This window comes from Mesocricetus auratus, unplaced genomic scaffold (genome assembly GCF_017639785.1).
Source record: "Mesocricetus auratus isolate SY011 unplaced genomic scaffold, BCM_Maur_2.0 Super-Scaffold_100043, whole genome shotgun sequence".
In the NCBI taxonomy this organism is placed as follows: domain Eukaryota; kingdom Metazoa; phylum Chordata; class Mammalia; order Rodentia; family Cricetidae; genus Mesocricetus; species Mesocricetus auratus.
In genome coordinates, this window is record NW_024429220.1 from 1,466,458 (window position 1) to 1,490,492 (window position 24,035).

Sequence of the window (24,035 nt, forward strand, 5' to 3'; positions counted from 1 at the left end):
TTCACTGGAGGGTCATTCAGTCTCAGAAATGGGTTATTTATACAGCTGGATTGCAAAGCTTGAAGCACACAGTTGCAAGATTTTATTTCTGTTTTGCTATATTAGAAATACTACATGCAAGACATACGATGTTAGAGTATTTGTTTTACCTCTACATCACATAAGTAATTAAGAAGGAAAAACATGCTACTAAGGCTTTGAAATCGTCTTTTCACTGTTTACAGCATACGGAGCAGCCCAATATGTTCAATAAATTCTTTTAAATAGGGGACTCCATAGCCACAGACATTTGTCACTTTATCAGACAATTACCCAACTGTCCAACAGAAACACCTTCTTAAACATTCCAATATGTTGTTAAGAAAAAGATATGAAGTGTGATGTAAAGTATTAAAATACTTAAAAGCATGCCTGCATTTCTTTGGTGAGTGGACATGCCATTAATGAAGGTATATAAACTTCAGAAAATAAGAGCGAGTGTGCAAGGAGAGATTTACTTCACGTGAAATCCTCTGCCCTCAAAGGGTTAAGTGTTAGCAAAGTTGAAAAGCAGGAATCAGGCTCCTATTAGTCTTGAACACTAATCTTGTTGACGGCTGAAGTGTTTCCTTATTTTATCCATATTTATAATATTGAAGGCGGGTTATACGGTGGTGACTAATGACCAAACATCTGGACCTGGTGACCCTAAAAATCCTCTAGCCATTGCTGTTCACAATTAAATACCACATGAACTAAAATGATATCTTGGCTTGACCAGGACAAATGAGTTAGAAAGGCAAAAACTAAATAAAAATAAAAACCCATATTTGACATTACAGAAATTCTAGCTTATAGTTATTTTGAAATACAAACCTGATTTTACTTTACATCTTGCATTATTATCATTATTTATCAAAATAAAATTAGGCATTTTCAGAATAAAATTAGTGCTCCAGTGAATGAATACTTGTGAATAACGGGAACTTTTATTTCTAAAGTTTTACCTCCCAGGGTTATGACTAAACTGTGGATAAAAAATTAGGTTAAACAATAGCGAGCCTTATTTCTAAGGTGACTAACTGTGCCGGCAGATCACTATTGGGAGCAAAGGGTTCTTTACCAATACAAATAAGTTGGTTCCTGTGCATCATGACAACAAGGAACAGGGAATGTCGACAGCAAGAATCCTGTGGCCAAGCAGAAAGCAACACTGAGAACATGACTTACACAGAGGTTCTGTGACTGGAGGACTCTGCAGGGCTTTAAAGAAAGCTAGTGTTGAACAGCTACCTTTCCCCCATGGGGTGAAAAAGGATAACGCTGGGGAAAGACTTGTGAAAGTTTCTGCTTGAAACCAGGGGAGATGAAGCCGTCATGATTTAATTTTGATGCTAATACCCTCAAACTTGCCTTTAAATTTCACTTAGTAAACATCAGGGATCCAGATTTCCAATTTGTCAATATACAACTGGTATGAAATAACATGAGCTTTCTAAATAACACAGACAGACCGGTAGTCATTCCTAAAAGAAGATGCTCTGTGGCTGATACCAAGAGGTCTGTTATAATGAACTTTTAGAACTGCACAGAACTATACACACTATACCCGGACAAAAATCTCCAGGCAAAGGTTAAAGCTGTCCTGACCACCCTGAAAGAGGAGACCATGATTGTAAGAACTTAAAGTGTAAAATCAATTCTTGGGGAATTTACACAAGACATTAAAAGGACATTTCCTCCAGAAAATATTGTCAAATACACAGGAAATGCAAGTTGAACATGAAATCAAAGACATCGACAGTAAACCAAGGAAGAAATCATGAAACCGAAACTGGAGTGCAAACAAGGAAATAAGAGAAGGACAAACTCCCATCACCACAGAATTAGCCCAGCAGAACAAAAAGCATGGTGGAGAGAATATCGTTAAGACATATGCAAGAAAAGATTACTTATATTATAATCAATACTTTACTTATGAAAATGAATGTGCATAAATTACAGAATGAATCAGGAAAGGTGCAGCAATCAGTTTTATAGAGTAACAACTGTCACTTCCCACAGATGCACCTAGGAACAGCAGAAACATGAAATGTACACCAGTCTTTCTCAAAAAAAAAAAATCAAGCAACCAAGAAGAAATAAATGTATTTGGTAATTCTGTCAGCAAAACAAATCTAATACTCACCAGACTAACACTTCTCAGATTACTTTAGCAGATTTTCAAATAATGGTATTTTTAGACAGCAAATTCCGAATTGTGGAATAAAACCAATACACCAGAATAAATTATCAAATCAGTATTTATTATAGGACATGCATCTATATGTATGTATATGTGTTTTTATGAACGCACACACATATATGTATATATATGTATCTACTCCTTTATCCATGTATACACCTTTTCATACTTAATTGTGTTTTCATATACTCTGCAATATAGTTTTTATGAGTTGCTCACAATTATTTTAGATCCTTATCTAAGATCAATGATGATTACTTCAGTACATATTCGAACGAAACATTTGCAAAATAGATATAAATATTCAAAAAGAATCCACCATCCTGAAAAAAATACACAAGAAACACAGCTAAAAGTGACTGAGATAAAAATTCATGGCCTTGTACTTTCCTCCTATTTGATACATAGTAAGTATGAAGAAGTTAAAATTTTAACAGAATATAGAATTACATACAGAATGAACCTAAAGAAAAAGCAATAAGGAATACAAGTAGAGAAATGACAGCACTGATAAATAAGTCAATGAGAAAAATCATATAATTATAAAATAATACAAATTACAGAGACAGAGGTAATTTAAATATTTTCATGTATTTATGTAAAAGTATAGGAATGTAGAAGACGTGGACGCTATCTTCTAGCAAAAGCTGAAATTATCATTAAATACAACAGCAAAAAAATGATACAGAGTGACAAACACTGAATAAAAGAGCTACAGAAGCAACTGGCCACTGAATTAACACACTTCTCAGTGTGCCAGGCCTAAATAGTATCCCAGGATTCTTCCAGAAGAAACAATGCTGTTATTAGTTCATAATATCTCACTGTGGAAATAATAAATGCTATCAGAGGCATTCCATAATCTGGACAGCAATAGCTAGTTTTTAAAAATCCAAAACTTTTGGGTTTCTGTGTTTCCTACAATTTCTTACATTTCCTACTTCCAGTATTGTAAAGTGTTTCCTGAGGCTCTCTATGCATGATATGGACTTAACAGCCCATCAATAATAACTTTTTAACTGTATTGCATGGTCCATACCATTTCTTCCCACTGCAAGTCAACTCATATTTGTATATTGTCAAAAGACAAATAAATCCCAGATGAATATTGTTTTTTTCTAGTTAGTGGTCTGCATACACTCGTACATTACATAACACACACATATGTATTACTACATGTAATTTATATGGCAAATGTGAACATGTGAAGCTGATAATTATAGGATCAAATTCAAGACTAAATGAGTAAAGTTAGTAAATTTCAAATATTCATTTTTCTCTGTCTGGTGAGAGTGCAGTCCACAAAAAAAATCCTAGGTAATGTTTATGAACAACATATCCTGAAAATATATTTCATTAATGGTAGAGTTAATAAATAAGGAGAACTCAAAACAATATCTAGTTATCAAAAGAAGCTGGTTTTCTTAAAAAAACACGAAACCTTGAATTCTTAAGATGCTAAGTAATTATCTAAATTTTAACAATTCAGATTATGTAGAATATTTCACGTGTAGAACCACACTACGCTAAACATAAGCAGAGGTTGTTCATGGGAAGTAATTTAAAATTTCTGGAATATAGTTACCTTTTCTAATAAATGAGTTAAGCAGACACCATTTTGTTGATAAGCATCATATGGAAGACTAGAGGAGCAGCCATTGCGGGGAAGTAAATCAATCAGAGCTTTGAAAATAGAATCCACATGTGCCGAGCTGGAGACCTGCTTGAGTCAGCAGCTAACACTCTCATCGCACCGCTAGCTCTGTGCTGTCCGGGGAAGGATTGTTAATGGGGAGTCTGATTGGAACATGAAACTTGATCCTGGGGAAACAGACAGAACCACCATCACGGGCGCCATTTAAAATCACTTTAGGGTCTGAAGGATATCATTTGGTGTCAAGAAGTAAATAAAGAGCATAATTATCCCAAACTGTTTGCTAAGTGCACCCTCACACTGCGCATGCTGGCCTCACAGTTTTGAGGGCTATATACCCTATTATGAGCAGTAAAGCGAAATGCAGCCATTTGAAAATAACCGGGGAATTCTCTCAGGGGTGATTTTTGTTTGTTGTAGCTAAAAGACAACAAATTTTTGTTACATTTAATCTTCTAGCACATGAAATACAGCCTGTATTTTGTAGACTCCAGGAAGGTCCAGGGATGCCACCACCCACAATGGGCGGTGCCCTCCCATTCCGTCACTAATGAAGGAAATACCCTGCCCATGCGGGCTGTCTACAGCACCATCTTATTAAGGCTTTTTAATAGTGGTTCCCTCCTCTCATATGATTTTGGCTTGTGTTAAGATGACGTAAAGTTATCAGCGCACTATCTGTTTCCTTTTAATCACACATGAAATTGAGAATGCATTTTGTCCCAAGCACTGTCACAGAACACAAGATGCAGTTTGTACATCACAACATAGAGGCAGAAAGACCCAGACTTTGCTGGTTAGAAATGATGTAGTCTCAGACCAAGTTATTTATTCAGAAAAATGTTCCTTGCCACAAAAAATGTTAATATATCTAAGAGATTAGGAATCTCTTTAGCCACAGCTATACCAATCAGCATAAACATTATTTCAGAATATAAAGTATCTTGTTTTGCCGCTTTCACCCAAAATTAAATAATTTAACTGTGCTTTAAACTTCAGTGTTTATGTTTTGTTTTTTCGAGACAGGGTTTCTCTGTGTTGTTTTGGAGCCTGTCCTAGAACTCACTCTGTAGACCAGGCTGGCCTCGAACTCACAGAGATTTACCTGTCTCTGCCTCCCGAGTGCTGGTATTAAAGGTGTGCACCACCAATGCCCTGCTATTATCTTGTCTTTCTTAACCCTTTCACTTCTCTAGCTTACGGGACACCACTGATTAAGCTCATTTGTTTCTATGCCAGAGTTACAAAAATAGAGTCCCTGAACATTTCCATGATGGATGTATTTATTTCTGTTTGTTTGTTTCTTTTTGGGACAAGTTCTTTCAATGTAGTGCTGGATGCCCTGCAGCTGGCTATGTAGACCAGGACGGCACCAAACTCACAGAGATCTGTATCTTCGGCTTTCTGAGAACCAGGATTAAGAGTATGCACCATTATGCTGGGCCACGATGGATATTTTAAAGATCTCTTGAACTGATTTTTAAAATTACTTTTTCTGACATTGGCCCCTAAGTTTCAGGTAGAATGTACTTTAGAACTAGTCTCTGAGTTAAACATAAGACCTCGATCAAAGACCCTTAGAGATACCCTCAGACTAAGAACAGAGGCATCAAACTGAAAAGCATAAGATGTTATAAACTCCCTGAGTGATAAAATATTAATGAGAAGGTCAATGAATCATTTGTTTAAACACGTGTTTGAACCACAGTATTTCCTTAACATTGGTCTAGTTCCACTGATGCTTGTTACAAGACTAGTGAGAAGTCAACAGGAGGACAGGAGGTGAGGGGTAGTGATGTTGTTTTCATTGTTGGACTAGTGCCCAAAGATATGGGGAATAATGGAAATTCACCTCTTAGCTCCATTGTCAACATTGCTCAGAACACGAAATGCATGCTTTTCTGATAAATATATCATGTGTTACTTTAAAACTTCAGTAAGTGGTTAAGTCTTGAACGCTATTTTGGACCAAACATATGTATGAAAAAAACCAGCAGGTGTATCTAGTCATGATGCCGTGATATATGAAGACAAGTGGGAGATGAGGGGCTGTAGAACTTCAGTTAACACAGTCCTTTGGAAGTTGGAGCATAATAACACAAGACAATATTCCTAGAGGTTGAAGCACTATTTCTTAAATTGACCCCTATATGTAATTTTTGATACTTAAAACTCAATTTGACTTTAGGCACATGATTGAACCTCACTGAAATTGATATTTTTGTGAGTAAAATGAGGATAGAATTTTTAATGAACTTGTGACAAAAAAATATACAGGTTGGCCACATGTCACTTGAATTTATGTGTAAGAAACTATTGCTCTGTAAGTCACGCTATTGTGTGAGGAGTCATCCATTGAAGAGGCAAAATAGATGCTAGCACAGGGCAGAGTTGGGTGTGGTGGCAACGCTTTGACATAAAGACAACATTGCTTGGAAATAAAAAGTGTAGCAGTGAGCTTTTCAGCTGTATAACAAAATACCTAGGAGACGTCACTTACAAGCTCTCACCTCCAGAGATTCCAGTTCACAGGCAACTGGTTCTGTTGCTCTGGAACTGTGCCCGGATAGTAAAGAGTACACAGTGGGACACCCTTCTCCTCCTATGGTGACAAGAGTGCAGAAAGAGAAGGTAAAGGGACAAGGAAAGAAGGGGAATTGCATGATCCAATGACCTAACTTCTAAAAGTTAGTACCACCTCCCAGTAATGCCCCCAGCTCGTGAGCAAGTAAATACATGGATCTTTCTAATGTACAAGTTCAAATTACTGCAAAAACACTTCTAAGCTGTAGATATTCTGGGAAGAGTCCCGTTAGTACACATTCATGAAGGCTCAGGGAGTCTGAGCTGTGGATGTAAATTGTTCAGTCAGGTCCTTGTGTCATCCTTATTGTGAGGGTGAACACTAAATTGTTCCCAAGTAACAGCAACATACACTAAATGATTTACCAGCCATTCAGGAGGCAAACTGCTTCTATTACCTTTTTTGTTTATTATATTTTTTTAACCAAACAAATGAAGACTTGTATGTGTCCCATGTCATTATCAGAAAAATTATGTGAAATAGAAAAGGATGAGCTATAGAACAGTTAAAAGTGAAAACTGATGTTGACAATTTGTCTGCAGTGCTTTAGAAATAGAAAGATTTTGCCCCAGGATGAATCAGCTACAAGTAACCCCACAGTACATCCTGTTTATTAGCACGGTAAATTCTTCACAGATTAGATGTTGTCATTATTACCTCTATTTATGGTTTTGATCTCCATGACAATCCCCCAAAGACACAAATTCAGGTTGTCATGTGGTACAATGTTTACCATATCTGGTGTGATTACAGCCTAGTTGCCCACAGATTGTCATTTTGGCTGTTACAAAGGTTGCTTTGAGTCAGACAGATATATAGCGCACTTATGTTTGGTATGTTGATGAAATAATGTTTCTATAGTATTCCTTCTTGAAAATGTGATGATGCTAGCTCTAAGGGTCTTATCAAATGAGGAAGAATCCGGGAAGTAAGCTAACTGATAGGATCATGACAAGTCAGCGGTGCTGTCTGAAATGACTCAAGTCTATGGCTTCTATTTACATGCTGTACTTTTAATTAGCATTAGTAATCATTGAAAAATAGAGTGAGCAGATTTGATTACTCATTCGGTCTCCATTTTGCCTCACAAAATTTCAGAAAAGCTGGACTTCGACTCAGCCCTTTGTGTGTGTGTGTGTGTGTGTGTGTGTGTGTGTGTGTGTGTGTGTGTGTGTGGTGTGTGTGTGTGTGTGTGGTGTGTGTGTGTGGTGTGTGTGGTGTGTGTGTGGTGTGTGTGGTATGTGTGTGTATGTGTGTGTGTGTGTGGTGTGTGTGTGGTGTGTGTGGTATGTGTGTGTATGTGTGTGTGTGTGTGGTGTGTGTGTGGTATGTGTGTGTATGTGTGTGTGTGGTGTGTGGTGTGTGTGTGTGTGTGTGGTGTGTGTGTGTGGTGTGTGTGTGGTATGTGTGTGTATGTGTGTGTGTGGTGTGTGGTGTGTGTGTGTGTGTGTGGTGTGTGTGTGTGGTGTGTGTGTGGTGTGTGTGTGTGTGGTGTGTGTGTGGTGTGTGTGTGTGTGGTGTGTGTGTGTGGTGTGTGTGTGTGTGGTGTGTGTGTGTGTGTGGTGTGTGTGGTGTGTGTGTGTGGTGTGTGTGCGGTGTGTGTGTGTGGTGTGTGTGTGTGTGGTGTGTGTGTGTGTGGTGTGTGTGTGTGTGGTGTGTGTGGTGTGTGTGTGTATGTGTGTGTGGTGTGTGTGTGTGTGTGTGGTGTGTGTGTGGTGTGTGTGTGGTGTGTGGTGTGTGGTGTGTGGTGTGTGTGTGTGTGGTGTGTGTGTGTGTGGTGTGTGTGTGGTGTGTGTGTGGTATGTGTGTGTATGTGTGTGTGTGGTGTGTGTAGTGTGTGTGTGTGGTGTGTGTGTGGTGTGTGTGTGGTGTGTGTGGTGTGTGTGTGTGGTGTGTGTGTGTTGTGTGTGTGTTGTGTGTGGTGTGTGTGTGGTGTGTGTGTGTAGTGTGTGTGTGGTGTGTGTGTGTGTGGTGTGTGTGGTATGTGTGTGTATGTGTGTGTGTGGTGTGTGTAGTGTGTGTGTGTGTGGTGTGTGTGTGTGTGTGTGTGTGTGGTGTGTGTGGTGTGTGTGGTGTGTGTGTGTTGTCATCTTTGCCTAATCCACCGCAGCAGTCTGTTAGTGGGAATTGTACTGTGTTGTATTGTAGGTCACTGTCACCGCATCAGGCCCTGATGACAGGGTTGAGCCTCCAGACATTGCCGTACTGGTGAAAGAAAGAGCAGCACTCTCTTTTGCTTGATTTTCCCCGCCTCCAGAGTATAAATAATACTAAAAAGAAAAAAAAGTCCCCTGCAGCATCCACAAGCAACTGCTGTGTCATCGTAAGTGTTTGGGCCACCACATGATCCGGAGAAACTTGTGGCGTAAGTTTAGTGTCTGGCGCTGCCCACGTGTCAGAGTGTCTCAGCCCAAGAGAAACAAAGGGGATTCTGCATATAGTATTGCTTGTTTTTCAATTCACTGGGGAAAAAATGAAAAGCAAACAACAAAAACCCTTTACTCTGGTGTTAGTTTGTACCACACATATTTTCTTCATGGCAAACCCTACCAGAAAATAAAGGAAAAAAAAATACGACATTGTGAATATGTTTTGTCATGAATGTGTGCTAAGTTCCCCAAAACTAACTTTAGTGTTTCTGATGTGACAACATACAGAGACACACTTCCCCCACGCTGCGCATTTGTCAGGGAGTCCGATCGCAGTTTGTCTCATTCCAGTTCTAGGTGGAACTATTTTTAAAAGTCTGAGAAGGCCCCTCTCATGAGCAGGATGGTGCCGCAGACTGCCAATAACCCCACCGCAGTGCAGCAACCGGGCGTTCTGGTGTCCTAGAATTTCTTTTCTCTAATGTCCAATTTAATGTGCTTTGGGAAGTGTACCAAACAGACTGGCCTCGCCATGGAGCCTGTTCTCTTCTAAACGAGACCTGAGTGGAGGCTGTTACAAACCATCTGATCAGACTCTGAGAAGATTCTTTTTCCTTGCTCTGCAGCCAAGTATGCGGGACGCTAGCCCCTGCCTTGCAGTCCAAGCTCTGAGTGGCAGAGTAAGTTGTGGGAAACCCAAAGTGAAAATGAATTCAACTCCATGGCTTTTCGTGTTTATGTGCATCTTAAACCATGGTTTCATTCATCGTTGTCGAAAGAAGGAAAGGAGATGGTCATGGTTATGGTAGAGGTAGTGGCGGTGACGTGTGTGTGCGCGCGTGCGTGTGCATGCGTGTGTGTGTGTCTATACTTGTGTATATGTGTACACACTTGCCCCTGTTTCCGACCTCTGATTTTCATGGCAGTGCCGTATGTCTTGGGGTGCTTAAGACAGTTTCCACAGCTCATGTGCTAACTCTTTACATGAACTGCCCTCTCTATTGCTCCTCACAGCTCAATGTGGTCAGCGCGGCATCATTAGTTCTGTTTCATAGAGCCATACGGAGATAACTCTGGGAGGAAAGTCAGTATTTCAGCAGCTGCCTTACTCCAGCATCTATATATACCCTTTCTATCCTGTCTCAGGACATCATACATGATGCTTCTGTAATTGACACTGCACAAAAGAAATTACACGTGCAAGAGTATGAAATAGAGGAAGTGTAAAGTTTTTGACTTAATTTTGACAAGTGTTGGTAGCTAGAGAATATAGTAAGATGTTTATAAATGATTTGTATAAAATGTTGTATGAGAGAAATCATAACACAAAGCTGGATTTGTTCTCTTCAGGATTACACTAGAGAAAATAATGCTAATTCAAATGAATAAACATGTAATCATGTATCATAGTCATTAAATATAAAATTATTACAGAAAGGTCATTTGTTTAGCAAAACTGAGGCGAAATTAAAAAAAGAAATATGTAAGTATTGTTCGATTACTAAAATGTTCTATTTGAAATTATAATGTAATTTTAAATTCTATTTTTACATTGAATTAGCAACTGCAAATATAAAACATTTCTGGTATTGAATTACTTTTATGCTATAAACTAAAGAGCTTTTCTTGAGGTGGATACAGTGTCCATAATTCAGACTCACACCTTACCTTCTTCCTTGGATTGTCAGTGTGTGCAGGCATATCCATCCTATTTTAATCCTTATTACTTTAAAGATCAACAGGTAATAAAGCTACCTTTATTAAAATACCCATGAATGTCTTTTCAGTTTAAATTACTTGTTCTTTTTTGTTGTTGTTGTTTTGTTTTGGTTGGTTGGTTTTTACCCAGTGTAGTGGGCACCGGGAACATTCCGAGCTCTGTTCTGATGCCACTTTAATGATGTGATTTCAGTTTTATTTACATATACAGGGGAGGGCAGCCAGGAAAGAGAAAGTGCCACCTCTGAAGAGAAAATAGCAAACTGGGTAATGGTTGTTCTAAGGATTCATCCTCGAGACGTTCAGTGTCTGCCCACTTGTATGAAATTTTAGACGCCATTCATTCTATTCTTGCTCATTTTTGCTTACTTTCAAAATACTACTTGGAGTTGTGGATGTAGCTCAATTTATAGATAATTTGTTTAGCATGTATAAGGCTGTGGGTATCCCCACCCCAAGTCTTGGCCTGGAGGTGATGGCAGCAGCCTTGAAGGTTGTCCTTAGCTACATAATGAGTTTGAGGTCAGTGAGGGTATGTGAGACATTACCTACAAAATAAAAAGCTATAAACGTCTCTTTCAATATTCAAAGAACATTTAACCTTTACAGAGTCAGGAATCTCTTGACTCAAGAATAATATTTAGTTTGTAATATGGTTTGATTTTCTATATCATTACATCGTCTACCATTGAGGACATCCCATATCTGAAATCATTTGTGTCAAATGAAAATGCCATAGAATTTTAAAGACTGTATCTAATAATAATAAGTATCATGTGCTTTAAGCCTATTGCCCACTCTAATGTTCACATGAGCTCAGTAATATAAATTTCATTATCCTCAGTTTACATTGAGGCAGTGGGATTTCAGGAATGGGATAAGCATAAAAAAGACCACTAAAAAGGTGGTTTCGCCTGCTACAGTTGCAGAGTTGAGACACAAATTAAGTTCTTTTCCACTGTGGTTCATCACTGTCTCCCACACAAAACTATAGAGAAAACAAGATATTAAATTTAAAAATCAAGAAAAGAGAAAACATTAATGACTAATTCTAGTTTAGACTTTTAAATATGAATTAAAACCTGAACATAACAGTGATAATAAAATCTTTCAGCTTTAAGTACTAAAAACATTTCACAGTATATGAAATAACAGAGAAAAATGTAAAATTAAACTTAAAGCTTTTAGTGACGTAATTTTTTTATATAGAGACCTCTGACCTCCAGAGAGTCATCACACACAGTGTGACTGGCAGAAAAGCAACGTTTCTCAGTTTTTTTTCTCATGTTTAAATTTATTGTATTTTTTATTATTACTAAGTCTGTGCATAAGCATGTATCTGTGCATTCATGAGTGCATGTGTGTGTGTGAGTGTGTGTGTGAGTGCATATGGGAATCAAAGGACAGCTTTGGGGAGTCAGTTCCTTCTTCCTCCTTCATGTGGGTTCCAGAGATTGAACTCAGGTCACCAGACTTGTATGGCAAATGCTTTTACCAACTGAACCATCTCACCAGTGCCTCTTACTTATTTCTTATTTTTCTAAGTCTCTGTGTCTGACTAGATGGTGATCAACTATAATAATAATCATTAAAAGGACTGTCTTTTTCTCATGGTCAATACTTCTTAAATACTTTCTACTCATTGCTGCCCATGATATTTTTATGGATACTGGGGTATGTAGATATAAAACATAGGTATGCAAAACACACATCTACTAGTAATAACCATAAAGAAATGTTTACCACAACTCTTTTGTATGCATATGGTCTTACCACTTACTAGAGATTAATGTAAATATGCATATCAATGAGCTAGATGTGCTTTGTTATTATTACTAGTGAATTAAATCGTGGCTGGAGATTTGGCACTTCAGAATACAGAGAGTTTGCATGCTTTCCAGAGTTGATTGATAGTTCCATTTTATAGTCACCAGTGATGATAACTCCATTTCACACAAACATGTCATGTTAAGTGCCAGAAGTATGTTTATGACTATTTAAGTAATTCTTAGAAGTTCTGCTCTACTTCCATCCCAAAATTTGCTTAATGTTTTTTTTAAAGGGAAAATTCAAGTAAGCAAGTTAATCAGTAAATTTTGAAATCTACAGTTCTAACACAATACAGTCTGATTTGATATTTACATGTTGAGGAATAAGAGCAGGGTCATAATAAGATTGTTTGGTTCCCATAATTAAACCATCATGGTTCTATAAGACCAGAAAAGTGAATGTACAATAAAATCGTAAAATTCATAACATATGATAGTCTTTAATATGATTTGAGATGTTCCGGGCAGTGATCACAAATGCTGTATGGTGTGACAGCATAAACAGTGCAAACTGTAATTTTGTGTTCAGAGCCAAGGCTGCAGTGATGTCATGTGATATAACACAGCGTTGTCTGTCAGAGAGATCTCTGATTCACTACTGAACTCAATTACTGAATTTGGCTGAATTTCGGCCATTGATATAACTTTCAGTTATACATCCTTGTACATGGTGCAGAGTATAAGAAGCCAGGAAGTAGACTAAAGGAAGTACTTTTAACTCCTGAACTAAGTTCATATAAAGCAAGATAAAGTAGATACAACGGAATTCAAGAATCGAGGATTATGGCATGAGAAATTAGAGTGGCACATCAAAGTGTAGGGAGCAACTTTAGAGCACTCCTTGAAATGGTTACGTAACTCTGTGGTAAGGTGATTGCCTAGTAGGTGTCATAGGAGACCCTGTAGTCAAACACCAGTGGAGCACAAAAACAAAACAGAACAACAACAACAAAAAAACAAAACAAAAACAAAAGCAACCAAATAAACAAGAATAACAAAAACAAATAAAGCACACCATGAGGATGGAAAGGGATGTCTTTGACTTTTTTCCTTTCCTATGATTTATTCTTAACGTTCCTCTCTGATGTTTCTGTCACTATTTTATACCCAATAACTTCTCTGTTGCAGCAGAAGAATCCATGCATGCTATAGTGGCCAAGACCTGACTCAGTAGGGAAGGAATGCACACTCTTCTCGGTCCCATCCCTTCCACACGGCTCCAGTGTCAGCATACTTAATTCTTCCGCTCCGTTCTCCATAGTATGAGAAGCAGACAAGATAACACTGATAATCGTAATAATCTTAATAACAAGATAATCTTAATGAGAGATGGCCTTCTGTTTATATGTTCCTCTTATTGGTTGATTAGTACAACACTGACGGGCTGATTGGCCAGGCAGGAAGTATAGGCAGGGCTAGGAGATGAGGAGAATGCTGGGAAATGTAGGCAGACGGAGTCATCGTGTAGAGCTCTGGAAGAGAGAACGCTCCAGGTCTTCTCCGGTAAACCAAGACCACGTGGAAATCCATAGATTAGTAGAAATGGATTAATAATTAAAGCAGAGTTACAATAAGAAGCCCAAGATACAGGCCAACAGTTTTATAACTAATATAGCAGCTGTATCTTCATTTGTGGCTGAACGGTGGTGGGACCAGCTGGGACAAAGAACGTCCACAACACTGTATTGTTCAATATTGTTTAGACCACAGTAAGACAGACCTCTGAAATCCTCAGACAGAAGTACCTGTAACTGGCTAAATGAGGTTTCCAGCAATAAGTGCCAAGTGCACATGTGACTATTGTTCAGAACCTGTTGTATGTATTTTTCATACTACATACTTAACTTTGTAACAGTAAGAGATAATATCACATATTAACACACAAAAGATTTTTTACCTAGTGACTGGTCCACTAACTGGCAATCTTTTAGAAGTATAAAACGTCATTTGCATAAAGCATTTACTTCTTTTACATGGGAAAAGCCAAGTTATTATTTCCTGCTCAAGGATGATGTATCAAGGAGCTCAAACATAAATCAGGAGTTACTTAGGTGTTGCATTTTAATAAATGAAATGTCTACCTACAGTGTTTTATTTTCCTTATGCCAAAATTAAAATTAATTTAGGTAACCTGTTTTCCAGTTTATTACACACACACACACACATACACACACACACACACACACAATGAACACCCATTTGAAATTCTTCAATAGTTGTCATATATGTACAAACATGTAAGCATAATAGCTTGGACTTTCAAGGGTTCTCTTGAGACATATTCATAACTGGTTGCAGGGTGTTGCCACTGAGCTGTCTTCCTATTACATCAAATTTATTCAGCCTTAACTGCACTATATCTTTCATAGATGCTGTTATTCTTCTAGTCATGTGGATGAGACTAGAAAGTTTTGAGTCATCTTTTACTTTCTTCGCTCTTTCATCTTCTAATTATGACCTGTCTCCAAGGCTTCATCTTTGCCCCATTTTGTCCTCTCAGCTCTCTCAGCCCCTGCAGCTTTCATCACCTCAGATGTAAATTACTGGGAGAGCCTTGAGGCTCGCTCCCTTGCCTCCACTCCATCATCCTCCGCTCTGGCTTCAGATCAGGGGCCTGTCAGTTTCACAGCCACTGGCTAGTCCAAACACTTCTTTGGGGATGTCTGCATTGTTCTCATCTAAATCTGTTCTCTAAAGTGGCCCAGCTTTTACTGTAAACCCACTTTCCACCCACTCTTGAAGCAATCATTCTGTATCTGTTGCAGATTCTTGTCTTGAGTGAATCTCTATTCCTTTCTTTCTCTCTTCCTCTTACTCCCATTGTATCCACTATTGGAAACTCAACTCACAATTAGTGTCCCCCATGTTGGCAGGCTGCATCTTGACAAAAATCTTCTTAATCTTTTTATTTTTAAATTTAAATTTTACTTAGAGACAAGGTTGCTTCACATGTCAATCCCAGGTCCCTTTCCTTTTCCCTCCCTACTCCCACGACCTCCCACCAACTCCCCCCTCCCAATACTCCCTCCTTTCCCCAGGGAGGGTGAGGCCCTCTATGGGAGTGTCCATAGTCTGTCATTTCATCCAGGGCAGGGCCTAGACCCTCCCCCAAGAGTCCAGGGTGACAGTGCTTCTCTCATTGTGGAATGGGCACCCAAAGTCCATTTGTATGCCCGGGATAAATACTGATCTACTACCCAAGGCTCAATAGATTGCCTAGGCCTCCTCACTGACACCCACGTTCAGGGAGTCTGGATCAGTCCCATGCTGGATTCTCAGCCATCAGTCTGGGATTCAAGAGCTAACCCTTGTTTAGGTCAGCTGTTTCTGGGGGTTAAACCAGCCCAGTCTTAACCCCTTTGCTCATCAGTTCTCCCTCTCGGTCACTGGGTTCCTTGAGTTCAGCTCATTATTTAGCTGTGGGAGTCTGCCTCTGTTTCCATCAGTCATTGGATGAAGGTTCTGTTTCCCACTCTCTGTCTGTGGAATTGTAGGCTGGTGCTCCCCTGATCTATGTTTAAAATCCATATATGAGAGAGTACATACTATGTCTGTCTTTTTGTGACTGGGTTACCTCACTCAGCATGGTTTCTTCTAGTGCCATCCATTTGCCTGCAAATTTCAAGATTCCATTGTTTTTTTTTCTGCTGAGTAGTACTCCTCCATTGTGCAAATGTACCACATTTTCTCTATCCACTCTTCATTTGAGGGGCATCTAGGTTGATTCCAGGGTCTGGATATTAGAAATAATGCTGCTATGAACATAGTGGAACAGATGCCCTTGTTGTCTTTTGGATGTATGCCTAAGAGTGGAATTGCTGGATTTTGTGGTAGGCTGATTCCCATTTTTTCTGAGGAATCTCCATACTGATTTCCAAAGTGTCTGTACAAGTTGGCATTCCCACCAGCAGTAGAGGAGTGTTCCCCTTTCTCCACATCCTCTCCAGCATAAACTGTCCTTGGTGTTTTTGATTTTAGACATTCTGACAGGAGTAAGATGGTATCTCAGAGTTGTTTTGATTTGCATTTCCCTGATAGCTAGGGATGTTGAGCACTTTTTCAAGTGCCTGTCATCCATTTTAGACTCCTTTATTGAGAATTTTCTGTTTAGTTCTGTAGCCCACCTTTTAATTGGATCCTTTGGTGTTTGGGAAACTTGCTTCCTGTGTTCTTTGTAAATTTTGGAGATCAGCCCTGTGTCAGATGTGGAGTTAATAAATATCTTTTCCCATTCTGTGGGCTGCCTTTTTGTCATGTTGACTGTGTCCTTTGCCTTACAAAAGCTTCTCATTTTCAGGAGGTTCCATGTATTAATTGTTGATCTCAGTGTTTGTGCTACTGGTGTTATATTCAGGAAGTGATGTCCTGTACCAATTCATTCAAGGGTACCACCCATATTCTCTTCAGTGTGGCTGGTTTTATGTTGAAGTCTTTGATCCATTTGGACTTCAGTTTTGTGCATGGCGATAGACATGGATCTATCAGCATTCTCTCCATCTTTTTAAGTCATGATTCTCCTATTTATTACTGGCCCGTAATTACTCTTTAGTCTATAGATGTGTTTATCTTACTAAAAAAAAGTATGTAATTCTTGTGTAACATTAGTGTTACTTCTGTCTTTCATAGCTGTTGTAAAGATAAAAGTAATATTTTTACATATGAATTCATTAAACAAGCATCATTGCTTTTATAAATATATGTGAAAAATGGGGAAGGTTTTTCTCATTGTTAAATATTTCATGACTTCTTTAGATTTCACATGTCTCTTGAGTTTGGCTTTATTATTTTATCCTGACCTAAATATTCAGAATAATCTTTAGTCAAGGGGGATATAGTAATAATAAGAGACAGTTTCTTTGAAAGGGTTTATACATATATTTTAAATTGTTTATTTATTTTTTTATTTCTCAAGACAGGCTTTCACTGTGTAGGTTTGGTTATCCTGGAACTCTCTATATACACCAGGATGAACTCAAAATTCTTTCCTGTTTCAAAATGTATTTCTGTTGTGTGTGGTACATTTTCTACTTGTATTGCTGCATCAAATATCAAACCAAAACATCTGAGTCTATACACACACTACACTATCCTTATTGATTTCTATCAGCAGTACAACTTCACAAACTATAAAGATTAGAAGACACATGACTTGTATTTAACTGTCTTTGGATGTAAATAAGAACACGGCTATGTCAAGTTTGTGATTTTTTTCTTTTACTTACTCAAAACTTCTGTGAGCAAGGACAGAAAAGAAATGGGTTGTTTCTAGTAAAATGAAACTGCATAAAATCCCCAGAAGTTCAAACGTGGGCATTCTGGACTTTTTCACAAATTACAACTTTAAGTTTAACAGCCAACCTTTGGGACTTCAATGCATCAGGTAAGGGATATTGTTCCATAGAATAATTGCTCTCCAGGGAAAAGGCATTTTGGTGACTTTCATGTTAGAAGCCAGCACAAGTCAGTGGGTCATTTGTCATTAGTGAGTGTCACTGAAGAGGTAAAATATAAAGAAAAGGGCCCAGTGACAGTAACTTTCAGAGGGAAAATTATACAAATGTTTGTGATAATCTGACTTATAATGATGCTTCATATTTACATTGTATACAGTTTTCAAGTTTAAAGGGAATTTGGTCAAACAAATTTTTGAATAAAAGTTTTATGTGTCTACAATGAATTCTTTTGAGTCAGCATCAGACAGCAGCAGAGTAAATTGAAAAGGACTCATGTTCTTACCAGGCTGAAGTGAAAATTTATCATTTCTCTTTTACAGAAGCTCTGGTTTTCTATTTATAAACTTCAACATAAAAGAAGCAACATGCGGTAAAAGACAACTATGTCATCACAATTTGAAATGATGCTGAAAATGTGCTAAGAGGAGGAGCCAAGGGTGTTGCTTTTCTGGTTGTCATTCGTTTTTAAGATTGTAATTCTTTTGGCTTTGTTTTCCCCCTTTTTTATTTCTGAGATTGTAATTTAGTTACAACACTCCTCTCTTTCTTTTACTCCTTCCAAACCCTCTCATATATCCCTCTTTCATTTCCTTCAATTTCATGTCCTCTTTTGCCATTAATTTTATTGCATGCATATATGCCTTTATATGTCCATATATATTCCTAAATGTTGCCCGTAGCATCCACATAATTTTACTTGTATGTATGTTTTCAGCGATGGCTGTTGGCACTGAACCACAAATGGGTGTGTTCTTCCCTGGGGTTTTGCCCTTGAGTCATGTGGTATCCCGGTTTGAAGTTGCCCACTGCAGTCATGAAAGAAGTCTATCTGAAAACTTTCAAAAAGTGAATGGAGTTTCCTTATGAAGATTGATTCAATATCAATATACAGGCCAATTAATATTATGGGAAGCATACAGATAATTTAAAATGTTCCTTTATCGCAAAGGAAGTGTAATAATCAGCTACCTCACATCTTCTATAGGATGCCATAGTGTTACTACTAGCCATCTCTGAATGCAATGCATTGGTGAGATTAAAAGAAAGAAGTGAATGGAGAAACAGAATAAGTTATCTTAGGCAGAGCATAGCAGAATTCAGTCTATGGATCCAGCCGTGATTTTCAGAAGCCAAGTGTCTCCTAAGTGACCCTGCAAAGTAGTCATTCCTAGCGTTCGGCTTCAGACAACAGAAGCCACCTTGGGAAATTTGCGCTGGCATTTTGGGAGGGTGTGAAGGAGCTGATGGGATCGAAGGAGAAGCAGAAGAAACCGCTCGAATCCTCAAACCAGGTTATTTCAATCTTTGTTACTAAGACGCTGACGGCCATTCCCATGTTTGCAGTATTTCAGTCTCGCTAGAACAAGGCAGGTCGTGTCACCAAAGTGGAGAGTGCAGGGTGTCTCTCAGGCACTAGCACTCTCTACAGTTGTTCACTTTTCTTCTGCAGATGTTGCTTCTGTAGTAAGGATTCACAATCAGCCGCTGTGGGACGGTCTTACATCCCTGCAGTCACCAACCACCCTTCCACTGCTCAGTGTTAGCGACTCCAGCCACGGAGATCTCATTGAGGCTAGGAAAACTCATAGTCAGAATTAACTTGATCATGCTGGGATATGAGGAAATATTGAACAGAGAGTGAAATTTAGGGAGCTAATAAAAGTTTACATATCACTGTACCGTGTTGCGGAATATTAGCTTAAGGTGTATTACATTTGTTTATGTTATAGAATATTTGTTTAATGATGCAAAGATGTGTGCATTCTTTTATGTTGCATTTGACTAACTCTGTGAAGCTGTGTTACTTTGCCTGTCTAGAGCACCTGATTGGTCTAATAAACAGTGGTAGGACCAACAGCTAGGCAGGAGAGAGAAATAGATGGGGCTTGTATACAGAGAGAATAAATAGGGGAAATCTAGAAAAAAGGGGGGAAGAGAGACAAACAGAGAAGGAGAGGAGAACACCAGGGGCCAGCCACCCAGTCACACAGACAGCCTTGAAGTAAGAAAGAATGAAAGCTATATAGAATAAAGAAAGATTAAAAGCCCAGAGACAACAGATAGTTAAAGAGAAATGGCATAATTTAAGTTAGAAAAGCTGGCCCAGAAACAAGCCAAGCTAAGGGAGGGCTTTCTTAAGTAAGAATATCTGTGTGTATTTATTTGGAGCTGGGTGTTGGGCTGCTAAGTATAAAAAAAAAACAACTACAGTATCAGATATTATCAGAGGAGAATGTAACAAGTACACTTGACATCTTACTCTTCTCTTCTGTCTCTGTTCTCAGGCCAGAGAGGGAGGAAGAGACACAAAGGGCCCCAGGTCATGCGTGCTGTCTGTAATCCCATCTCAGAAATCTGAAGACTGAAGCAACAAGGTCTCCATGAGTTCGAGGCCAGTCTAGGTTACATAATGGATGCATCTCTCAAAACAAAATAAAACAACAGCAACAAAATGAACAAAAGCCATGTTGAACTTTTTTTTTTAAAGATCCATCCCTAATAGAGAAGTGGCATACAGAATATTTTAACATGGTTCCATAGCCATAGGATTTCAAGTTGGGAGACAGTGATTAGCTGAGAGTGGAGGGTCATCTATGAGAGAACCTCTCTGACGCAGGATACCTCCAAGGACATCACCATCTCCTCTAGTGGGAAGGCAGTGGAACTTATAGTCCCAGTCAATGTTACAGAATGTGGAAAATGGCAGTTTACATAAAGTGTAGGATTCAGAGGAGGAGGCAGGGCCAGAGGCGGGGGTTGGCGAAGACTGCTGGGCAATCAATCCAAACAGGATCTTCATCCTATGCAGGTGGCCACAGGAACAGAGTGGTGACAGTATCTTACTTACCTTTTGCGGACTGAGGGCTTGCCACAAGCTCTGCATAATCATGGCACTGTCTTTAAAGTGTGAGTTAATTGACACAATTGTCACAATGTCTCAGATAGTCCCTGTAGGAGCAAGAATTGACTTTAGATCCCATTCCCTTAGTTCTTAGAAAGACACCTAGTTACTTTTTAAAAAATGAATGCAGAAGCCCTGAGCACACAGCTGCTTCTCAAAAATTAAAGGCAAGAGCCGAGCTCTCTGTACATGTAAGTATATACTTAAATGTATTTTGAGAATACATCTTTCTCTCTATATATATGTAATATATTTGTCATATATATGATACTTATAAAACTGTAGTAGTGACTGTCCCTAGTTCTTCTGACTAGTTTTGGCTTGAAGTGTATTGTGTCTGATACTGCTCTTGTCAGTTCTTAGATCCATTTGCGTAAAGATTTTTAAAAATTTTTGATTACTTATAAATGTGTGCACATTTGAGTATGTGTATATAAATGCAAATGCTCTTGTAAGCTGCAGACATTGGATTCTCATGAGCTGTACTAACAGACTCTTATGAGCAGCCTGACAGGGGTTCTGGGAATTGAACCCAAGTCCTCTAGAACAGTTACCAGAGCCCTTAACCTCTGAGCCATCTCTCCAGACCCAGAAATTGAAATATTAAAAGCACAAGTCACTTTAAAAGGTTTGGCCTTTGGCCTTTTAAGCTAGGGCATGGTGATGCATGCCTTTAGTACCAGGACTTGGAAGGCGGAGGTAGGCTCATCTCTGTGAATTCCTAGATATCCTGATCTGCATGGTGAGTTCCAAGATAGCCAAAGCTATATAGAGAGACCCTGTCTCACTCCCCCACAAAACCCCCCAACACAAACAACAAGCAAACATTTATTTAAAAAGAAAGCAGACAACTTAATTTATGCATTATTTCCATCGTGCTCAGTACAATATCCAAATAACAGAGAAAGCTGCCACTTACTTAAATTTCATATGTCTAAATTTAGTCAATATGACTAAATGATGTGAATGTTGAGGATAGTAAACTAAGAGAAACATGTATCACCTAGAGCTTGGAAATAATCAATTAAAATTTTTAATGTTTTAATTTATGACAGAATTCAAATTTAAGAATAGTTTTTAGTGTCTCTTCTCTACTGTTAGGAAAAAATTGTAGGATGTGTATATATATATATATAATTGTATAATTGTGACATATACATACATAATTATTGGGTACACTAATACTTAGTTGTGAGATTTGCGTATATATATAAAATATGTATGTGTCTCTATTTCACAAAGGTCTAGAGAGGACCTTAAATGTTGATTGATAATCATGCTAGATAGCTTTATGTCAACTTGACACAAACTAAAGTCAGATAAGAGGAGAACACCTCAATTAAAAAATGTCTCCATAACATAGCTTTGAGCTAGAAAAACTGTTAAGTGTTGAGAGCTTCTTGGGATATCCTATGAGTGTTTAGAGGATAAGAATGTTTCTACCCATCCAAGAGCACGGAGGATCTTTCCATCTTCTGATATCTTCTTCAATTTCTTTCTTTATTTATTTATTTATTTATTTATTTATTTATTTATTTATTTTGGTTTTTCGAGACAGGGTTTCTCTGTGGCTTTGGAGGCTGTCCTGGAACTCACTCTGTAGACCAGGCTGGCCTCGAACTCACAGAGATCCGCCTGCCTCTGCCTCCCGAGTGCTGGGATTAAAGGCGTGCGCCACCAACGCCCGGCTCAATTTCTTTCTTTAAAGACTTGAAGTTCTTGTCATATAGGTCTTTCACTTGCTTTTTTTAAGAGTACATCAAGATATTTTATATTATTTGAACTATTGTAAAAGACATCGATTCTCTGATTTCTTTATCAGCCCATTTATCATCTGTATATAGGAGGGCTATTGATTTTTTATGAATTATTCTTGTATCCCAGCATTATACTAAATGTGTTTATCAGAATTAGGGGTTTCCTAGTAGAATTTTTGGGTCATTTATAAATACTATCATATCATCTGTGAATAATGATATTTTGATTTTTTTCCTTTCAAGAAGGTTGTGAGTGAATCCCAGACAACTGGACAGTGAGTTACTTATATTGCTGGCATGGTTTTGCCTTGTTCAGAATGTGAGTGTTCCCTGGTTTTTCTCTCTTGAAGTAAGGATGTATTTGACTTCTTTTTGATTTTTACAGGAGTCCACAGTTGAGAGACTAAATTTTAAAAGATCTTTAAGTTTTAAAAGAGACTTTGAATTTTTAAAAAGACTGAATTTTAAAGTGTTTGAATTTTTCAAGACTGTGAGACTTAAGTTTGTAAATGTTTTATATTGTGTTATTGAAACTAATGTGTCATCTTGGAGATGAACAAAGTAAAGGTTGTGACTTTACGGTGATTTGTTTGTCAAGGTGACACATGGTCAGTAGTGCTGAACAGTTTTATGTAAACTTGACAAAAACTAAACACATGTAAGAGGAGGAAAACCCAATTAAGAACGTCTCCATAAGATCTGGCTGTGGGCAAATCTATAGGGCGTTTTCTTGATTAGTAATTGATGGCCTACCCCATTGTGGGTGGTGTCATCCCTGAGTTGGTGATCCTGGGTTCTATAAGAAAGTAGGTTGAGCAAACCATGATGAGCAAGCCAGTAAGCAGCTCTCCTCCATGGCCTCTACATCAACACCTGCCTCCCAGTTCTTGACCACTTGAGTTCCTGTTCTGACTTCCTTTGATGATGAACAATGATCTCTTGAACCTAGATTTCTCCTCCTATTTATTTTCTCTGCCCACCAGCCCTACCTATTCATTATTCTGACTAATATTGGTCATTCAGCTCTTTATTAGACCAATCAGGAGCCTTAGGCAGACGTGGTGAAACAAATGCATCTTTACATAATTAAACAAATGCAGCATAGACAAAAGTAACACACCTTTACACAGTTTAATGATACTCTGAAGTTTAAGCAAATGTAATACATCTTTGCCTGGTTAAAATATTATTCCAGAGCACCTCTCCAGCTTGCCTTTGGTCACAGTGTTTCATCATAGAATAGTAAAACTAAGACATCATAGTATAGTAAAACTAAGACATCATAGTATAGTAAAACTAAGACATCATAGTATAGTAAAACTAAGACATCATAGTATAGTAAAACTAAGACATTCATGCCACTCAAGTGTTTTCATTTTAACCTGAGTCTTTAAAATGAATGAATTTACCTTTAGAAATTTGTGCCAGGCAATAAAATTGAGAAATATGCCCTGTCTTTTCATTCTATGACATATATACTAGTTTATTATTTTGTTAAGATTTTAAGTATCTCTGTCACAGAGACTGAGGTACTAATGAAAAGT